This window comes from Neovison vison, chromosome 11 (genome assembly GCF_020171115.1).
Source record: "Neovison vison isolate M4711 chromosome 11, ASM_NN_V1, whole genome shotgun sequence".
Classification (NCBI taxonomy): domain Eukaryota; kingdom Metazoa; phylum Chordata; class Mammalia; order Carnivora; family Mustelidae; genus Neogale; species Neogale vison.
Window position 1 is genome coordinate 196,388,019 of NC_058101.1, and position 17,914 is coordinate 196,405,932.

Consider the following 17,914-nt stretch of genomic DNA (forward strand, 5'->3'; position numbering starts at 1 on the left):
AGCACTTTAAATCACTCTATTGGCTATGATAAAATAAGAAGTACCTGTCACATAAACTGTATATCGTATGTATATAACTGTAACCAATAATGAAATGAGCCATGGTGTTGGGGCCAGAAGAGCTACAATCTTTTCTTTTTTTAGTTTGTCTCCCTCCAGAGGGTTGAGTCAATTAATACTCCTCAATTTCTGGGACTTTATTTCTTTTGACCCATGGCAGGCTCCTACAAAGACGTGTAAGCACTTCATTTAAACCATAAGCCATCCACCATACCTATGCGTAATATTATTTTTTAAGAAATTACTAAACAATTATGATTCACTTTGAGGGAACAGATATGCATTAAACATTGGTCACACACCGACTATAATTGGAGAAATACAGGTCTTGCTCAGAGAACAATTCTTGTACTTCTCCCGCATAGATCTTTAGAGCTCACTTAATGTCCCTTCATGCAAGACAATCCAGGTTTCAATGCTTCCCTGCAGGTAACAGGAAAAAAATTCTTCTTAAGCAATCGCTGCCTTTTTTTTTTTTTTTTTTTTTAACTCTTGGCATTTTGACAGTGGGGCAGTTATGCCCTATAATCAAAGGAAAACCATAAACCGGCCCTCTCCTAGCAACTCACTGAAGATTACTCGCAGGGAATAATTTGTGTAGCTGACTCTGAGTGCAGATAACTTTGAGCTTGGGAGCCAGCAGAAGGCCTGCCCTGGCCATTAACTCTTTTTCAGTATCCTGAAAATACAGTGAACCTGTTTTTGATGGCGTCGCAGGAAGATGGCACACTAAAATATTCCAAGCATGGGCAGTTTGATGTGAAAGAAAATGAAGAGTTTTAAAAATCTTTTTTTTTTTTTTTGATATTGCTCACAAATCTAATTGCAATTAAATGTCAGTAGTAATCAAGATCGTTTGGCTGCTCTGCCGTTTCCCTTTGCTGAAGCCTGTTCTCCAACTCTCTCATATAAAGGGACATCTGTCGCCTAGGGTTGGACTGCGTCATGCCATCCTTATCTTCCCTGATATCTTCTCCCAGCGGGCTTTCTATCTGCCCCCACAGTCTGGTGTGCGGGTGAGACCCATCAATCAAAACCAGCTCCTAGTCAATCGCAGGGAGCCACTGTTCTTGGAACCTTAATGTACCAAATAAAGGTGCAATCAACACAGATTTTGCTTAGCCATCTGTGCATTAAAGAAACAAATGTGACTCTGGATTTATTTCATGTCTTCAAATCAAGATTTAGTGTACTTTGAATATAATTAGTTTATAAAAAGAGAAGACCTGAGTAAAGAATTCATCTGAACAAATAACCAAGGCAAGAAAGGGACCCATATCTGGAACGATTGAGCCACTAGGCACAGTATCAACACCAAAGAAACACTGACTTTTTAATAGCAGTAGTAGTAACATTTTTGGCATTGTGTGCCAGACCTACTTCTAAGTGCCTTATGCATATTAATCATGGGAGCCTTCAAAAACTCTAGGTTGGCACAACTGTTCTCGCTATTTATAGAGGAAGAAACTTTTAGGTTCAGAGAGAATAAGTAAAGTTGCCTGAAGTTATCCATGTGGATATGGTAGAATGGGCTTTTAACCCAGTTGGCTTGGCCCCAAAGTCTCCGCCCTTGATCACCACACCAGCCCGCCCCTGCGGTGAACATTGTCATGTAGTAATCCCACCTCTCTTTCAGGAAACAAAGCAGAAGCTGATGCTACAGTCCTTGAAGAGACTTCATAGTTTGGATCATAAACATTAGTTCTGAAATACTTTTTCTCTAAAATCCAATGATGTTAGAGAACTATTGTCTGTTTCTATTTATTAGGGAAAGGAAGAAGACTGCTTTCTTGTAGGTCTCTTGCTTGTGATTTGCACATAGAAAATTATCTTCAAAAAGAAATCAAGTAAAGTATCCTCATTTTGAGCAGACTGAAAGAATGTAACAGACTTTCTGTTTGCTTAATGTTCTTCAGTATTTGCATTAGAAGATATTGTACAGTCACCATGGATAACAGTCTTCAAATAGAATATTCTGTTACATATCCCCGAAACATTTACTGAGCAGTTAGCATTTGTCATATATCTATCAAGCACTTAAGTATTTTTCACTGATTCCTTAAGATCTCTATCCTTCATCCATTCGTAGCCAAGAGATGGAAACATGAATGAAGCTGTCACTCATGCATCCTTCCAGAAGATTTTGAGTCTACATTTGCAGTCTTTTGTGTTTTAGATTGTTGAGCCCCAGAAATTTTCTACTTACTAGTTTTTTAAAAAATTTTATTTATTTATTTGAGATAGAGACAGCATGTAAGAGAGAACATGAGTAGGATTGGAGGTGGGGAGCAAAGGGAGAGGGAGAAGCAGACTCTCTGCTCAGCAGGGAGCCTGACATGGGGCTTAATCTCAGGACCTCAAGATCATGACCTGAGCTGAAGGCAGATGCTTCAACCACTGAACCACCAGGTGCCCCCCATAAAATAGGTTTCAATCTACTTTTATTAAAAAAAAATTTTTTTTTGAAGTTCAGTCGAGTGTCTTTTAATCCTGATAAGTGAGGGCTTAGAAAAAAAAGTAGTTAATGTTACTAGCACTTTTTCTGATTTTAAAATGTCAGCCCCCTTTTTTCAGCCTTCGTTATTTGGAACTTAATTTAAAACTTTTCTTCTTTAACCTGAAAAAGTTACTTTGTTTTACTTCTTTCCTTTGACCTCTTATGTCTTTTCACAACTTTGTTATCTCTTTCTTGGAATGCAGAAGTATTTCTTGGAAAGAAAAGCTGTGTGTTGCTAGAGACAATATTAAAACAAAATACATTTTGTTAACTCAGCCCCTTTTTACCTATTGCCTGGAATAATCCTTTTTTATGCCTGTGAAGTCAGCATAAGTATTAACAACACCCCTTTTTTAATGTTGCTCTATCAGTTTATATAAATTACGTAGACATGCTTTCCAAAAGCCATATAAGCCTGATGGTTAAATAAAATAAGTTTGTTTTTATTTGCAAAAACTTAATGTATATATACTAGAAAACTTTGATATTTCCTAAAACCCATAATGAAAAATGCCACTGTAACGTAGGTTATTATTATTTTTTTTTAATGATGATTTACAAGGCTTTAATCTGCAGCTCAAAACCACAATTCCTTATCTTTTTACGGAATCATGTGTTCTGAAACAGGACTAAAGTGAAAGTTTAAAATTATCTGAGATCTAGAGATAGCAAGATGGATGGTATTACAGTCATTTTCCCCCACCCCTTATCCTCAGGGGGTACATTCCCAGACCTCCAATGGATGCCTGAAACCACAGATAGTACCAAACTTCATCTATTCTGTTTTTTCCTATATGTGTGTATCTGCGATAAGGTTTAATTTCTAAGTGAGGCACAGAAAGAAATGAACAACAATAACAAAATAGAACAATGATAACAATACATTGTAATAAAATCATGTGAACGTGGTCTCTCTCTCTCTCAGAATATCTTATTGTTCTGTATCCCCCTTCTCACACTGAGGTGAGATACTGAAATACCAACCCAAGGACCAAAGAGAGGTGAATGACGCAGGCATGTGACGTAACGTTGAGCGACTGTTGACCTTCTGACGCGACGTCACCAGGAGGGGCATCTGCTTTCAGAATGCCCTTGACCATGTAACCGAAATGGCAGAAAGCAAAACACAGATAATGGGGACGGGGGAAGGGTCGGGGAGCAACAGTACCTATCACTGTTGTAAAACATATTCCTGAGCAAATTTTAGGTTACAGGTTCTGTGTGTTGATGAGGTAGAGAAAAGCAGACAGCAAATTTAAATAAAGATAGATAAACCTTACGTTTGCACAATCTGCCATTATTCTACATGATGCCAGCTCAATGTATTCATGAAATTCAAGTATAGACCAAGTATAGAGTCGGAGGACTAACTAAGGGGCCAATGGTATGCTTTGAGGCTCACTGTAAGACATCGTTCAGAAATATACTACCCTCCAGCCTGCTGGCTCTTTCAATTATTTGGGATACTCTTTTGGAAAGAAACTGAAGATGAATCATTAAAATGTATGTGTGTTATTTGCATAAAGCAGTACCTCATTACCCATAATCTTAACAAAACGGTTGAATGTGAGATTGGAAGTCAGCTCCATATACAACTAAACAGGGAAAATTGTTACTACCAAGCAATTTTTTCATTATACCTAGGATAGATGGTAGCTCTTTCTATCACACTTATGGAATTGAAAATTAAGATCCTAAGTAGTGGTGGTGAGCCCAGATTTCACTGAATTATGTCAACATTGTTGGAATCAATGCCCACGATCAGAGTCCAAAGTTTGATCATGATGTTTGTCCAGTTTCCCATGGGAATAAGACAAATAGTGGTGTTCAGGATGGAACAAATGGCAATATTAATTTATGCAATGCTGAAATACAATGATAGTAGAACTATTAGCAAATAATTAGTTATCAAATTATTTTTGATAATTTAGCAAACTATATTTGATAATTTCCCAAACTTAGCTTGGGAAGAGGACAGATCCAGTTAGCAAATAATTAATATATAGTTATGTAACTATCAAGTAGTTCTCAAAGAACTATATTTTAGTTTCTCTTGATCAAATTATAAAGCACGAACTTGTCCTACTTTTACATTTTCTCTTGTTCTCTTGTCCACCACGGCCACATATCCCATAGCTGCCTAATGCTAAAGCTGAGAAAGCTGTTTAAGTGGTAAAGTTGACAACCTCTTTGCATCTCCTAAAGAAAAAAAATATATATATTGACCTACTAATGTGTCCTACTCATCCCTTCCTTTAGCCACCCTGTGTGAGCCTTCAGGTGGAAACTCCGTGGTTTCCACCCCATGACTGAATTTCCTGACTGTGAATCACATTCTCCCCATAATGGTCCTGGTCTTCTGAGCTTGCATTCTTATGGTGGCAACCAATAATAAAGAATCACATAAGATGAGATGATGAGAAGTACTCAGAAGAAAAAAGAAAATATGGAGGAGAGCATTTTATATGGGGTGCTTAGGACAGGTCTCTCCGAGAAGGTGGCACTTGAGCACAGACCTGAAGAACTAAAGGAGAGAGCTGGGGATTCATAGAGGAAGTGTTCTAGGCAGTGGCAAAGATTCTGGGATCATTGTTGCCTTGGCGTGTCCAAGGAACAGCGAGATGGTCAGCAAGCCTGGAGGAAGGGAGCATGGAGGGACAGTAGTAGCCATGAATCCAGGGATATCATGAGGGCCCAGGACATGGAAGACCCTGTGATAAAGTTACAAAAATGCAGGCAGAGATTTGGGTGTTCGAGCCTGGGTCAGGGGAGATAGGAAGCCATGGAAGGGCTTTGAACAGAAAATGAGTGATTGCTCTCCGATTTTGGAGACTTCATTCGAGTACTTAGGGGACAGTGAAATGTGAGTGATCTAAGTGGAAGAGAGGAGACCAATCATAAGGCTACTGCAACAGTTCAGACTCAGAGCTATCAGGTGGTCGTGAGAAAGACAATGAGATTCTAGATCTATTTTGAAGCCAGAGATGCTAGGATTTGCTCATAAATATAAGAGAAATAGGTGTCATATCATGTCACTGTTTTTGGTCTGGGCAACAGAAATGGTGATGCTGTTTGCAGAGACATGAAATGCTACAGGGAGAGAGGGTAGTCGGGGCCAAATGGGAGGTCGGGTAGATGTCCCTGGTGGACACCCAAGTGGACACTGTGGATGGGCCCTTCACACTCCAAGTCTGGCACTTGGAGGACCCTTCAGGATTTGAGAGATAAATTTAGGAATCTCCCAATCGTTCTGATTTAGGTTACAGAGCCTCTCTTTTAAACACATTCATATTTTACTTTGTGACTGCCTCAAGTTGGGTTGCCTAAACCCTACATAAGTTTGGGAATTTTGCTTGGGAGGAGGACAGATCCAGTAGTGCTGAAACAAGAAACAATGCAAAAAGATGATGGGAGAGGAGAGCATGGAAAGGTGGCAGGACACGGGAGATGTGCTTCCCCTGCTCTGCAATTTTTATAGGTTCTTTGACCCACTTGGCTGATGCTGTACAATAAGAGTCCACGTGCACTGAACCATCGATGAGACCTATACATTTCCACCAGTCTCTCTAGTTGGAACTTAGACTAAATATCTGTGCTAAAAAGATGTCTAGATCGGTTGTGTGATTCTATCTTAATTGTAGAAGGCATTAAATCAGTTTTAAAATAATCTCAAATATCTAATTTGTAGGATCCTTATTATGTTTTGGACCTATTTATTTGCAATTTGCTAATAGAGCTATGACTCAGTTTTGTGTCTCTCAAGGCCTATCACTGTTCACCCAAAGAGCTTGGCTTCTCTGTGCCCCATCAGGCAGCTAGGTCTCTCCACATAGCCAGTGGCAGCCCATCGCTTAGAACATATAGATCCAGAATAAAATGTAAGCCTTCTGACATACTCAGTCAGGAAGAGAAAAATTCCCTCATGCCTATTGAACAAAAAATGATGTAAGTATTGAGTTTGAACTCTTAATACCTTTTGGCCACTAACGTCTCAGAAGGAGGAATAATAAGACCTCCACAGGACTGAGGGACTGCCCTGTATCTTCTCATTTAGGGTTTAAGATCTCTGGGCTAGGGACAGTTTTTGTGCAAAACAAAGCTAAAAGAATAAGCGTGGCTTTCTGGGAACAAGAATCAGAGCATGCGAGAGTAAATAAAAAGTTAGAGGTCTAGTCCCGTTCATTTTACGGATGAGGACACTGAGGCCCAAAACTTTAAGTGACTTTGTCTCTCCCCTCAGGGTACGTAGAATGTAGCTAGAACAGCGACGCATATAACAAGTTAAAAACCACAGAGCCCATCCAAACGCTGCCAGAGTTTACAACGCAAAGTCCTAGGAATGGCACCTGTGGTAAGGTTGCAGAAATGCAAGCGGAGATGTGGGTGATGAAGGCAGGGTAGGGGCGATGAAGAGCTGGAGGTAAACTTGGAAAAGCAACTTTTAGTAAAGTAACCGAAGCTGTTGATGCTTTACCTTAATGAACAGTAGGTCGATTTTTCCATCACACCGGGAACTATCTTCTTTAAAATGCAGGTGTGCGTGTATGCTGTAACTTACTTACACGCTTGTTTTCATTTTCTCTAAGGTAACAAAAATGTATCACAGGGGCACCTGAGTGGCTCAGTGGGTTAAAGCCTCTGCCTTCGACTCGGGTCATGATTCCAGGGTCCTGGGATTGAGCCCCATATCGGGCTCTCTGCTCAGCGGGGAGCCTGCTTCCCCCTCTCTCTCTGTCTGCCTCTCTACCTACTTGTGATCTCTGTCAAATAAGTATATAAAATCTTAAAAAAAAAAGAAAAAAGAAAAAACATATCACAAACACCTAGAACATTGGAGGAAAAAGTCACTAACAATTAACCTTACCCTAACACCCAAGATTGGTCTTTCTTTAAAACCTCTCATTTAGTTTTAGCAAAATGTAGGCTCCTTCATTGTCAGTTGAAGTGTTCTTTTATTTAAAAAGAAGAAAAGCTGAAGAGCTCTTTGATTCACAAGAACTGAACTGAAATTTTTGACAAATGATAGAAGACAAATTCAAGTTTATACATAATCAGCTCTGATTTTTAAGTGTTAAGGTATACTGGAAAACCTGTCTAGGGAAAAAGAGGAAAGGGAAGAGACCCATTCACACACACATAGATACGGATAGAGCTAAAGAGGGGAAATCTGGAAATAACGTTCTAATTCAGATTTTAAAAGATTGTATATAAAAACAATGATAAGGATAGTATTAAACTGTCTTGAAAGTATTTGTATCTTTGAAAGATGCTCACTTTTAAAGGATTACTGCTTCGGGCCTCTTTCTCTTGCCTTAAGGATCTGAAGGTTGTCAAAACCACATGTTTACTCCTGTTTTCCTATTTTATTAACATGAGCAGGAAAGCAGCGGGCAAGGAGAGAGCAGGACCCAGGCAGGCGTCAGGGAGGGTGGAAAGAATGGGTAAGATAATTCCAGGAAGAACTCAAAATAGCTAATGAGTCTTTTGCCAAACGTATATGAAGTAACTTACTTTTTATAAGGTTCGTTCAGCTGAAGAAAATGATTTCATTTTTGAATGTTCCTGTGACTATAACAAAAAATATGACTCACCCAACTGATGGCTCATTCTTCCTCTTGAGACCAAGCCTTCAGAATCAGGATGACCAAGAAATTCATGGAAGCCACAGGCGGTGGCCTTGAGGATGGCTTTGGTGCTCATAACATCAACAGATTACGTCTGAGCTTCCTGCCTTTATCTTTCACATGTATCTATGGCCACAGAGTTTCTTGACCGAATGTGTTTATTATGGGCTATTCCGTAGGAACATAGAAACTTCAGGAAAGTGTGGGTGCTGGGGCAAACATCAAGCCTATTACCCAGCTTTACTAACTGATGAGCATTTTCTCTTCACCTAAGAGCATTTCTTCCACTGGAAATCAAGAGTCCAAGTCACTTCTGCTTTAAATTCATGATCTGAGTGTTTGAGAGCCACCCGGGGCCCCAATTGGGCCTCTAGGACCAAGGCATAGAAGCAGCCTGGGCTCCCTGAAGGGGAATGAAGATGGGCCTGGAACAGGCTGTGGGTGTGATCTGGAATGATGTGCTCAGACACGTCTGTGGGAGATGCCTCCGGGAACAGCCACCCCTCTTCTTGGCAACAAGTCTGTGTATCACAAACCGTGGTCTTAGGGGCCCCTGGCTGGCTCAGTCAGTAGAGTGTGCAGTCTTGGGGTTGTGATTTCAAGACCCATGTTGCGTGTAGAGATGACTTAAAAAGAAAAAACAAAACACAGTGGTCCTCTTCTTGAAACAGATTTGCAAAGAATCTGATGCCTGTGATAAATACACACACACACACACACACACGGAATATGTGTATATATATATGGAATATGTACATATATATGGAATATGTAAGGATGTATGTGTGTATATATATATATATGGAAGTTTATGTGCAACATGTTTTGAGGGGTAGTTATAAAATGCATGGACATCTTTAGTATCGCTCATGGCAAGTTAAATGACCCATTGGTCAATACAAATTATAATAGTCCCGGACTGAAATTTTGGTCCAATCCCTAAGACAGACATTTATAAACTCTTGTAATCCTTCTGGCTCTTAGATCTAGGAAGGACACGATAGTGCAGTGTTTAGGAACATAAATTCTGAAGCCAAACCGCCTGGATTCCCAAGCTTGACTCTGCTCCCTGAGAGCTGTGTGGCCTTGTGCAAGTTTCTCAGCTTCTCTGAGTTTTATTTTGTTTTTTATTCTGTAAATTAACAATAGTATTTTCCTTGTTGGTTGTTGTGAGTCTCCGGTGAATTCATATATAGGCAAATACTCTTTGAATCGTTCCTGGCGCATGGAAAACACTTAAAACCTACTATTGCCACTTCAGTTCTCTGGCAAGCAGTAAATTAACAAGCAAAGCAACAAAAAACCTGTATGTACATATTCATGGCAGCACTATTCAAATTAGCAAAAACCTAGAAGCAACCTAAATGCCCATGAGTGAGAAAGTAGACAGATAAACTGGCATATCCGAACAGTAGAATATTACGTAGGAGGCAAAAGGAGTGTACCGTAGAAACAAGCAACAATACGAATGAACCTTAACCATATAATTATATCCAGCTTGAGGACATCACTATAAAGATAAAATCAGCTAAAATAAATGCCCTTGCAGAAGATACAGACACTCCATGAAACTACGTAAACAGGAGAGCTAGAGAATGACCTACTGGGGGGTCATGGATTGCACGGACTTCAGAACGATGGCTGCTTCCGGTGTGAGGCAGTGACACGTGAAATAATAACCCAGACCACCTGGGCAGAGGCAGGCTCCTATTTAAAAAGTCTGTCTTTTGCTTTAGATGACAGGTGTGTAGGTTTGGGGCTAAGGGAGGAAGAGAGGGAAGAAGAAACACATGGACCTATCATAAGACTGTCATGAACCAAGGATCACAGTTTATCCAGTTGTGTTATCCTTAGGACAACCCCCAAAGAAAGAGCAATCATTGCCCATTGTTACAATCAGTTCCACTCATATTATGTTGTGAATAACTGAAAAAAACCAGAACCATGGAATTGCTTGTTTGCTCTGTGTTGATCCCATTTTGGTCGGGATAAGGAGTAATTAGGTAGATATAAACAGCATAACTAGGGAAGGTTTTTCTAAAATAAATATTGTTATTAGTCTTCCTCTCTTAGAAAAATAAAATGACAGGTGGTGTGAGTGCTTAAGGTTCAGACACCACAAGGTGCTTTTGTTTAAAATGTATGATAGAAATTACTGATTTATTATTGGCTAAATCCGTGCAGAAAGCACAGCATGTTCATTACTACTCTTGAGTGATCCCAAATAATTTCTTCAATACACTTCACATTCCAAATGAAACCTGTGATACACAGTCTCTGAGTGTGTGTGTGTGTGTGCATGTGTGTGCGTGCGCGCACATGCCATTGCTTTTTCTCCCACTTTTTAAAAAAAAAAAAGATCTTATTTTTTATTTGACAAAGAGAGATCACAAGCAGGCACAGCAGAAGGCAGAGGGAGAGGGAGAAGCAAGCTCCCTGCTGAGCAGGGAGCCTGATGTGGGACTTGATCCCAGGACACTGGGATCATGACCTGAGCCGAAGGCAGATGCTTAACCGATGGAGCCACCAGGAACCCCTTTTCTCCCACTTTTATCTGCCAAGCTGCCCCTACCATATACACTGGAAGGTCATCCATTAGTGTCCACTGCTTTCACGGGGATGTGAGGCAGTAAGATTAGTCTCTGTATCACTATTAGCTGGTCATGTGCTCCTATCTGCTCTATACCCATCTCTGGTTATTAAACGATACCTAACCCATACTTGTCCCATGTCAAACCCCCAAAATACTTATCCTATGTCAAACCCCTAAAAATACTTATCATCTCACACCCAAATATTTTGGCCAGATGAACTGTGGGGCTGAGAGGGATATATATTTTCCTTTCTAGAGTTGAGTGTCTCTTGTTTTACTTTTCAAAACACAGAGAATTACATGAGAAAAAAATGACAACAGTAATCACCAAGTTCTACTGACACAGTGACTGGTTCTCAAATTTTTTGATTAATGGATTAATGAATTGACTTATGAATACTTGGTGCCATTCTCTGGGTTAGTCAATGGAGAAAATGGGCTGAGGTTTGGGGAGAGAGGAATATCATGAATCCAGCATAAAATGAGAAATAAATATAAATAGATGAAAATTACACCTTAAATGTATGCTTTAGAAATTGGGATAATTGAATGAGGGTCTAGGTGTCATTTACCTTTGATGATATTAATCACTAGTTTATTAAAATGCTGGCATAAATACTTAAGCTACATAAACCCTTTTTGAAACATTTACTCCATGTCAGTTGACATGGTATGTACAGATCATTCTTATGTGTTCATTAATATGAACCCAGTTCATAAGGGACCCAGTTTGGCCTTTTTTCCCAGAGCTAACCTGTATTTTTAAAAGAATATAAGTTACTTATTTACAACCATTCCATAATTCACTCTTCTCCCCAATTCTGATTGTCTTTCTCAATCACTTCAAATGAATGACACATTTATCACATAGTGGCCTTACAAATAGCCAAGCATATTAAATCATAGTTTACATCAGGTCAACATTCTAATTCCAAAGCCTCTGAAAAGGCTAACAGGCTGATTGAAATTTCTGTGGGTCATAAGACTTTGGCAATTTGTTTGTGAGCCTGAGAGCAAACTTTTGCAACAATAAAGCAAAGGCTAGAGCAGCAATCATCCACGTGAAAAATACCTCGAAATGTCCTGTGCTATGGCAATTTAGCAAGTGATGACATGACAGATTCAGCCAGAAAGGAAATGTAATGAAAATATTGGTTTGGAACACAGTGTGCCTAAGATCTCTCAGCCCTCTGTCCTCAAAGGTCAATAGACTTCACCCTTTGAAATATGAGACATGCAAAAGAATGTAACATTTGGAATGGGAACATGCATTCATGACTTATCTGCTTTGAAGGCCTTCTCTACTGCAAACTCTAATAGAAAACAAAACAAAACAAAAGTAATGATTCTTGTCACCCCCAAAGTCCCTACCACCACCATACCATCTGTGGTGAAATAAGGCTTTAAAACAGTGATGGTCACGTACTGACTGATGTTTACCTTTATGTAAATTGTTTTGGTATCGATTTATAAAATGGGTGTGATTTTAGTAAGACGAACTAAAATGCATCGTCTCAGTTGAAGGGGTTTTGAGTTAATATGGGAGGACCTGTTATAAAGAGAGAATTCTATAGATCACATTTCTGCAGTTATGTGACCTAGGCAGCTAAGAGGAAGACAGATTTGGATAACGGCTCAGACTTGTGTTAATATATCTCCATCTCATTCTGGTGCTATCAGAAACACAGATCTTTTAAAGTCTCATTTTTCTGAATTTACATTAAATATAAATATAAAATACAAATTACATATATTTATTTATATAGTTATATAAAATATAAATATTAAATATATTTATATCAAATATAAATGAGTCATTAAAATACTGAGTTCCAGTTAGATTCTGCTTGATATCATAGACAATCAGGTTAATAAGCATATTGGTTTGCACATGTAAGATCAATAAATATTTGTCAACCAAATATGCCCTTCTTTGATTTAGGAAAATTTCAGACCATAAAAAGGCCTTATGTGCTTTTAAATTTTAAAACAGGTCTTTCATTTTATAAATGAAAAGGGTCAGGCCCAAGGAAGTGCAAAGGTTTTTGCAAGCACACATTCACCTAGAAGTAATTAATATTGACATCCACTTCCGTACAATGAAGAATATAATGGGGGGTTAAGAGGAAGTACCTGAAAGTTGCCTAAAACCTGGGGGGTTGAACCCTGGCTCTGCCCCTCACCAGCTTTTGATCAACCTCTATGTATATTTCTGAAGTTGCCACTCCCACAAGAAAGTTCCTAACTTTGGGCTTATCCATTATCTTTCGCTCCTTCCTAATAAGAGCTACATTTTATTTTTTTTTTAAATTGAGCTATAACTGACATATCACATTGCATAAATTTAAGGTTCACAATATGTGGATTGGATACATTTATATATTGCAGTATGATAACCTACATTTTCTTATCCTTAACCCTGACATAGGAAGGGCAGATAGCCAGCATGCCAGTATTGAGTTCACATTAGAAACTTTCTGTGTACTATAGAAAAGGGATCACTTTCCTCAAATGTGATTGCTGGAATCGGTATAATGGCACGTGGTCACAACTCGGTTTCCAAATTTCCATTACCAACTGCTGCAACAGATATGAGGAAATGCTTTTGCTCCCCTGTAAAAAAAAAAAATAAATAATAATAATAATAATAAAAGAAGAAATGATACCGAAGTCAAGGACTATCGGATTTTTGTCATGGGAATGTCCATGCAGACACCTCCACCTGTGAACCTGAAGGAGAACAGTGGCGTCCAGGTGAACAAAGAGCCCAGCCTGGGCCTTGAAATTCCAGACTCTATGCCACTGCTTAACCCCTAGGAGGAACAAGGCTTCCTTGAAGGGGATTATGTCATGCATTTGGGAAGTCAGGATGAAATCTTCTCTGCCTTTCAGAGCAGTGGAAGTGCAGGACATATGGGGATAGGGAGAAGGAACATTTGTTTCCATAGAGAAATGGGGAAACAAGACTAATAAAGAGGAGTTCAAATAAAATTTAACTACGTATGTTGAAATAAGCCAACAATCATCATAAAGAACGTTCCACACATTTCTAGATTTGGCCACGGTGTCAAATAAGTAAGGATGTTGTGAAACGACAAAATCTTTGTTCAAATAAGTTTCGGTGTTCTCCAATGTATAATTTAAGTATAAATTTGTATGTTGTTTTCTTTGCCTATTTTAGGTAGATTGAGTGAGAGTTTTAGCTTTAAATAGTGGCACAGTATGAAGGACTATATTAGGTATCATATCAAAATGAAGAATGCTGGGAATACGTAAGTTGGGTAAGAGCTAGAAGTGAGGTCATTCGGGTAGGCATTTTGCTGAACAAAAAGGCAATAGATATCAAACCCTATTTTGTTGTATAATTCAGAAATCTTTAAGATTTTAGTTCTAGGATAGACTCACTTTTTTTCTGATGAGAGTTATAAAGCAGATTGTTACAAACCCAACAATTTGGATATTCTGTTTCAGGATACATTTGTACCCTGGGTCCCAGGGTACAAATGTACCCTGTTCGGGTACATTTTTTAAAAAGATTTTATTCATTTATTTGTCAGAGAGAGAGGGGGAGAGAGAGAGCACAAGCAGGGGGAGCAGCAGGCAGAGAGAGAAGGAGGCTCCCCACTGAGCAGGGAGCCTGATGCAGGGCTCGATCCCAGGACCCCGGAATCATGACTTAACCAACTGAGCCACCCAGGTGCCCTTAAATTCAGGTATATTTTAAGGGAATATTGAAACTTCTAATTGGGGGGGCACGTGGATGGCTCAGTCAGTTAAGCATCTGCCTTTGGCTCAGGTCATGATTCTGGGGTCCTGGGATCAAGCCCCAAATCAGGCTCCCTGCTCAGTGGGGAGTCTGCATCTCCCTCTCCCTCTGCCGCTTCCCCTGATAGTGGGCTCTCGCTCTCTCACTCTCTCGTCTCTCTTAAATAAATAAATAAAATCAAAAAAAAAAAAAAAGAGAGAGAGAGAGACTCTAGTTGGAACTGTTATCCATCTGTCTTCCTGCCAATGCAAAGCATAAATAGGATTACTTGAGAGCATTAACCTTGAAAGCCACAGAGATGATTTCCCTGAAATCATCTTGAAAAAAAAAAATAACAACAACAAAAACAATGTATATGTCACTGATTTTTCTTACTGCTGCTAACACTCACCTAGCAGTCGCTATGGTGTTTGTAGCAAATCCCTCAGTGGCCTGACCTGGTCTCCCTTTGGAGGTCAGTACAGTCCCGAAAGCCTGCTCAGCCACTCACCTCCATGACAGGCTAGTTCCTGGACAGACACACAAAAAAGGGCATTTTTAAATCAAGACAACAAGGTCCTAGCATGGTCATGAAAGTGGAATCACAATCTATCTTGATTTATATGGTAACCACTATTCATATATATTGACTTAATTATATTTTTAAAAAAACTGGGTCACTCTTAGTTCACAGTCTAATAATGCCCCTGGACTTAATTCAGATAAAATGATTTGGTTTAGCCAAATTTAGCAGAACTTCTTATTTATCTCTGTTAAAGTTTAATTCAGTCTATCAAGGCAATCTGTCTTTTTACTTATTGTATATTCCTCTCTCACGTGTGTGCCTTCTGTAGACTTGATAAGCGTGTCACTATTTTTTCCCAAAATGTTGAAGACACACAGCCAGGGAAAGACACTCCTAAAAATGCTTTTTCACTCACCTACGATTCCACCTACTACTTTCACATTTAGTCCACAGAGATGTAATGAAGAATTTTGCCAAGTATCTTGCCAAGACCTCGCAAACCATTCTTGAACTCCAAAGAAACAGCATGAACTGTTAGTATGAAATGATAATAATAAATAATAAATAGTATGAAAATAATAACAATGCATTTCTTTTATCAGAAGTAAATAATTGTGGGGTGCCTGAGTGGCTCAGTGGGTTAAGCCTCTGCCTTCGGCTCAGGTCATGATCTCAGGGTCCTAGGATGGAGCCCACATAGGGCTCTCTGCTCAGCAGGAGAGCCTGCTTCCCCTCTCTCTGCCTGCTTCTCTGCCTACTTATGATCTCTGTCTGTCAAATAAGTAAATAAAATCTTTTTTTTTAAAGTAAATAACTTTAACAATAAAAGATATCTATCATTATTACCCACTTTTGTTAGATCCAAAGGAATAGTATCCTAAACTCACCACTGCTCAACAAAAATACCAGAAGTTTTGAATTATTATAAATTCAAAATTTCCTCAAAGACAGTATTTTCCCCAATTGGTACATTATTTTCTCCCATGAGTTTTTAAAGAGCAAATTGAAGCAAATTTCTACTACCCCCTTCCCAATTTTTTTTTTTTCAAATTTCACAGAACAAGTAGTCTCACTGTTTGATATCTGAGACACATACAAACACAGGTTTGTAACAATAGGGGCAGTATGCTGTCAGTAACACGGTCAAGGTAAACTTTGACATCACTAAGCTATAGAAGCATTATTTCAGGTGCTCAAGAAGCACATGTGTCAGAAGATAAATGTGACTTTCTTTCAAACAATAAGCAAGATTATTTAGCTATAGTAATTTCATAAATTAACATTGCATTGGAAATACATTAGAATAAACATACTTACTAATTTAAAATTCTGAGGTTTTCTAAAAATATCATCATCTGTAGTGATTGGTCAGGGCTTTAGCTAAATAAAGCTTTCCATTTGAACTGCTATGGTAGCTGGGCAGGAGGATTCCTTGTCATAACCAGGCACAAATTTCATATAAGTAGTTGAAGAGTAAGTATGGGGCACCTGGAGGGCTCACTCAGTTGAGCATCAGACTTTTGGCTTCAACTCAGGTCATGATAGCAGGGGCACGAGATCGAGTCCTTGGGATTCTCTCCCATGCCCTCTACCTGTTCCCCCCCACCACCATTGCTTGCAGGCAGGCCTTCTCTCTCTGTCTCTCTAAAAAAGAAGAAAAAGAAAAGAAGGAGAAGGAGTTAGAGAAGGGGGGGTGAGGAAGAAGAAGAGAAGGAAGAGGAAGTAGAAGTGGAAGGGGAAGAGGAAGTAGTAGTAGTAGTAGTAGTGTATGGTCCTCTGTCGGTAGTCCTTATTTATTCATCCACAGGTTTAGCCTTCTCCCACACCTTCTCCTGTTCATTCTTTCCTTTAAACCCTGCCACATAGGATTCAGAACTTAAGCACTATGCTTAACATAATTAACTGTAATGTGTTGCAGGGGATTATCATGATCTCAACCGATAGTTTAAGACATCTTAAAGGGAGATGCCTACTCTTTGCTTACAGCCAGGAAGGTGAAACTACTTTGGGGTATTTTTTAGTGTATTTGCTCTTGGAGCACTCATTTCTCCCAACCCAAAATGCCTAATCTCAAAAATGACTAGACAGAACTAAGATCCTTTTCTGAGGGATTTTACGAAATAAAACACACATAAAATGATATTTATCTTCTCCTGCCACAGCATTTAATGTTCGTATCCATTTACATTTTAAGTATGTGGGACATCTGGGTGGCTCAGTTGGTTAAGAGTCTGACTCTTGGTGTCGACTCAGGTCATGATCTCAGGGTCCCAGGATGTAGTCTGCTTCTCCCTCTCTCTCCGCCCCTTTCCCCCTGCTCCTGCTCTCTCTCATTCACACACTCTCTCTCGAATAAATAAATAAAGTCTTAAAAAAAAAAAAAAGAAATGTTTGAAAGTTAAAAGTAAGAGGGGGACGCCTGGATAGCTCAGTCAGTTGAGCATCTGCCTTTGGCTCGGGTCATTATGTAGGCTGCCTTTTCTTTAATTGATTTCCTTTCCTGTGCAGAATTTATTAGTCTGATGTAATTTCACTTGTTTATTTTTGCTTTTGTTGCCTTGTTTTTATTGTCAAATCCAAAAAAACCATCATCAAGACCAATGTCAAGAAGTCTATCTCCCATTTTCTTCTAGGATTTTTATGGTTTCAGGTTTTATGTTCAAGTCCTTAATCAGTTTTGAATTGATTTTTGCATATGGTATAAGATAGGGGTCCACTTTCATTCTTTTGCACACAGCTGTCCAGGTTTTCCAAACCATTTGTTGAAGAGATTATCCTTTCCCCATTTATTTTCTTGGTTCCCTTGTCAAATTAATTGACCACATATGAATGGGTTTATTTCTGGCTTCTGTACTCTTTTTCATTGATC

General features: G+C 39.1%; 1 protein-coding gene across 24 annotated transcripts in view; it reads left to right on the plus strand.

Annotated features, from left to right (window-relative positions):
* SORBS2 (sorbin and SH3 domain containing 2) overlaps positions 1–17,914 on the plus strand; it is a 344,555-nt gene that overhangs the window by 223,679 nt on the left and 102,962 nt on the right. The window lies entirely within an intron of this gene.